This window comes from Triticum dicoccoides, chromosome 2A (genome assembly GCF_002162155.2).
Source record: "Triticum dicoccoides isolate Atlit2015 ecotype Zavitan chromosome 2A, WEW_v2.0, whole genome shotgun sequence".
NCBI classification, from domain to species: Eukaryota; Viridiplantae; Streptophyta; class Magnoliopsida; order Poales; family Poaceae; genus Triticum; species Triticum dicoccoides.
The window spans coordinates 26,463,364-26,467,776 of NC_041382.1; positions in this window are offsets into that span (position 1 = coordinate 26,463,364).

Genomic DNA, 4,413 nt, shown 5'->3' on the forward strand with positions numbered 1-4,413 from the left:
AGGTTTGTCCTACTTAACTAAGATATTGTGCATCATTGCCTATTTTCTAATCAAACCATTCTGATCTTGAAAACCATATCCTTTGGCGATACACAGCGATACGTGGCATTAAGCACTTGTCCCTTGCATGAATACCAAAACTACCTTGTAGTCAACAGATTCGCAGCAATCCCCTCTGAACAACACGATACATGGGAGGTGATACTTTCAGTTTGCAAAATTTGGTTAGTAATCATCAACACTGACCCGTGCAAAATCAATCGCCCACAACATGTCTGCATGTGTTCCCAGGATCAGATGTACATTTACATTATTTTGGTCATATGCAAACATATTCTCCATACAAACCTAAAATACAGGGTTCACCCGACCTATTACTCATAGGCTGCAGAGTATCTTCACTGCTACAAATATCTAAGTATATTCACCGCTAACTTTCTAATTGGTGGGGTCATTTCTTGAAGCCCCAACATGTGTCTGGTTCTTTTTGTGTGACTAGGCAATACATGAGTTGATAGTGTCCACAAAAGCCTTGTTGGTTTAGTATGTACTTGATTTCTAGGTCATTGGGTATCAGACAATCCTCGGTTCTAATTTGTTACTATGTTCTATTATTAGTTGTGCAAACTTTTTCATGATGCGCACCAATTCTTTAGTGATTTGAGTGCACTTCATTCTGACTTTACCCATTTGTTATGCAGACACCGATGAAGAATCAGTTTGGCAACTACGTCGTACAGAAAGTCCTTCAGACATGTGATGAAAAATACCTTGACATGATCCGATCACCATCAAGGTGCACTTGAATGAATGGAAGAACTGCACATATGTGAAGCATATCACTGCACGGGTTGAGAAGTTAATAATCTCAGGAGGTAAGCAGATGGTCAGACTGATGCATCACATGATGTAGATTTCTTTTCAGTTTCCTAACATTTTCCGCTTGATCTCAGAGAACTGGGTGCGGATGGCGTCGAAGCCCTGCAGATGTCAACATGCGGCGAAGTGCACTGACGTTGACGTTGGTTCTTCTTAAGCATTGCCATCACTTCTGGTGGAACATGGATGGACTGTGGAGGTTTTTCTGTTGGTACAGCGTGCATGTAATGTCATGCCTTGGTAGAGAGGAGCAAGGTGTTCTCTTTCCTATCTGGTGTAGAATCTGGAGAGCCTTCGGGAAACTTCCGAGTAACTAGTTGAGTATTAGGGTTTGCCGCTTTATATCTTTTCGGCCATGTAAAAGTTTACAGGTGGATATATAGCTATACATTTTATGGAGTTGTTAGCTTGGTGAATTGTGACGTTTAATTTGTTTATGTGGAACTACTGCTTGATGGGTTAACTTTCTTTGCAAAACTAATGTCTAGTATTCTTGCTCTAGTTTACCTTTGTGCCAATAAGGGGAGAATGTAAATAATCATGTTTGGGCCACCATGGTACCTAGGCTACTCGGAGGTCTTATCTAATGATGGGTAATCTATCATCATGTTGCAAGTAGAAGCGCAAATTGGTCACCCTCTTTTGTTCGAACAAACACTCTTTTGTTCAAACAAGTAAACTACTCCCTTGCGTTAACAAATTGGTAATATGTCATGTTTAATTTGTTTTTGTTGGTGCTTCGATTGAGCTAATAAAGAGGATTAGAGGGTACTCTTGCATCACTAGTTTCAAGCAATGGCTTCCTTCTGTTTGTTGCTGTGTACTCTTATGAGCTTCATTGTTTAAGGAGCATGAGGTGAACAAGTATTGAAAAAGAGCCCATGTGTGCTCTTTAATTCCAATCAAACTAAGCTGGAAATGCCATACATGGCGAGCTTCTGTTCCATCTCCAAGTTCTCTAGGTTCACTGCTCATGTGCCTCTCGAATGAGAAACCCTCGTCTGAGTATGAAGAGTAGTGGAAAGCCCCGTCCACTTTTAGTTTCAACTGATCTGCTCGGTCTTACCAGATATCGAGTTCCCAATACCTCACATGTTCATTCCAACACAAATAAAAAAAATCTGGAAACAAACATGATTTTTTTTACAATGCCCAAAAACTTCATATGGTGAGCACAATGCTACTTCGTCGGCGTTTTAGACGTATATATTTTGATTGTGATATGAAGCAAGAAGGGAGAAGGCATCAAGTATTTATAGATGTATCACGAAGAATCTATATTAAGTAACCAAATGGTGGTAGTTTTTTTGGGTACATATGGTGGTAGTTGGTGCTATAGTTGTATTGCTTATTGAATAGAACATGGGAACATGTATACATGAAAGTGAGTAAGAACCACAAAAATAAAGCATGCTAAAAAGCCTCAGTATATTATAATTACTAATGTTGTGATACAATTAGTGTAATGCTACTGGAGCCACTCATCTAGCAAGGCCTATACAAAGATTGGCCATTCATCTCATCTCATCTGCCAAGAACCACCCATCTAGCATGCTAAAACATAGCCGTTGACATCAGGGAGTTAATTACGAGAACGAATGCAAAATAGTCCATATCATCGAATATAATGTTTAAGGCGCAGCTCATGTCGTGATTTGATGTGGGAACTAGCCGGTTGTGCACTGCTAGTCATGAGGATTTGAATCTTGATGGTGAGATTCTACATCCAATTATCGACCCAACTAACTTACGCTAAATTTCTAGTGATGCACCGGTGATGTTTCCTTCCTTTTTTGTGACAGATGCACCGATCATGTTACATAAATCAAAGCAATAACCGAGAAAAGTAGAGGTAATCTGAATAACCTTGAAATGAAATGTTACATCTTGAAAACCTTGGCATATATAGATGATCAACTGATAGACTTTTCCATGATAAAAGCCTTTCTTTATTAACTAACAATTAAGCATCAAGGTGATACACACACAATGAGTACACACCCAGCCTCTGCATTATTAAGATACATAGATCCAACACAAACACACACACACACACACACAAAGAGTAAAGTCATACAAGACCAACGTTATGCTCAGGCGTAGGAAAATAAAAACAAATAGAAAAAGAGTAATATTGATCCTGGCCGGACAGGTGCCGAGAGACAAGGAAGCCGCGGCTGCAATACAAACCTCCGACGACCCACAACCCCACCAAACATAATCATCTCAAGAAATGATGTCCTCGAGAGGGATGATGACGCCATCATCTGATCCGAGCATCTGGATGGTGTCGAAGTCCTGCCGATGTCAACAGGCAACAAAGTGCACTAATGTCGACCCTAACTCTTCATAAGCATTGCCGTCAATTCTAGTGGAACATCGATGGATTGGGGAGGTTTTTACTTTGGTACAACGTGCATGTAATGGCATACATTGGTAGAGAGGAACAAGGTGTTCTATTTCCCATCTTGTATAGAATCTGGAGAGTTGTCGGGAAGCATCCGAGTAACTAGTTGAGTATTACGTATTTGCAGTTGTATATCTTCTCGGCCATGTGCAAGTTTACAAGTGGATATATAGTTGTACATGTTATGGAGTTGTTCGATGGTGAATTGTGACGTTAATTTATTCGTGTTGGAGATGCTTCTTTGATGGTATTAACTTTTCTTTGCAAAAGCAATGCCTTTGTATTTTAGCTCTAGTTTTCTTTGTGCCAAGAAGGGTAAAAAATGCAAATATTAATATCTGGGCCACCTTGGTGGCACTAGGCTACTACTAATGATAGGTAATCTATCATCACTTTCCAAGTAGAGGCGCAATTTGGCTACCCAACATTCTAAAATCCTTTTTTGTTCAAACAAATGAGCTGGGTTTCTAAAAATGATGCGATTGTGAAACACTAGTTTATTTGATTGAACTAAAGAGTGTTTAGAGGGTAATCTATGGGTTACCAATTTTGCATCACTAGTTTGAAGCCATATTTGTCTTCAATTCCTTGTGTTTGTTGCTTTGTAATCTTTTGAGCTTCACCGTTTCAGTAGAAGGAAGCGGAGAGTATTGAAAAAAGTTGACCCGTGCATTTTAATTATTAGCAAACTAAGTTAATTAGAAATGCCCTACATTGTTAGCTTCCGCTTCAGCTCCAAGTTTGCATCATGCATTGCTTAGGGGACTCTCAGGCCTCCTTTGGTTTGGAGGAATCTTGTAGGATTTCTAGAGGATAGGAATTTTGTAGGAAATATTCCTATGAAGATGTTTGGTTTGTAGGAGTAGATTCCTATTCTTATATAGGATAGGAATCAATCCTTCACATTTCAAAGGAAAAAAACATTAGCCTAGACTCAATGGAAAAAAAATCCTATCCTATGAATCAAGTGACATCTTTTTCCCTATAGGAAGTGAGATGCATGTCATCTCACTTCCTATGATTTCCCTATTCCTATCATATTCCTACCCTATGAATCAAAGGAGGCCTAAAACAGGAAACCCACATCTACCCTAGTATGAAGAGTTTCAAGTGACAGTGGATCGGTC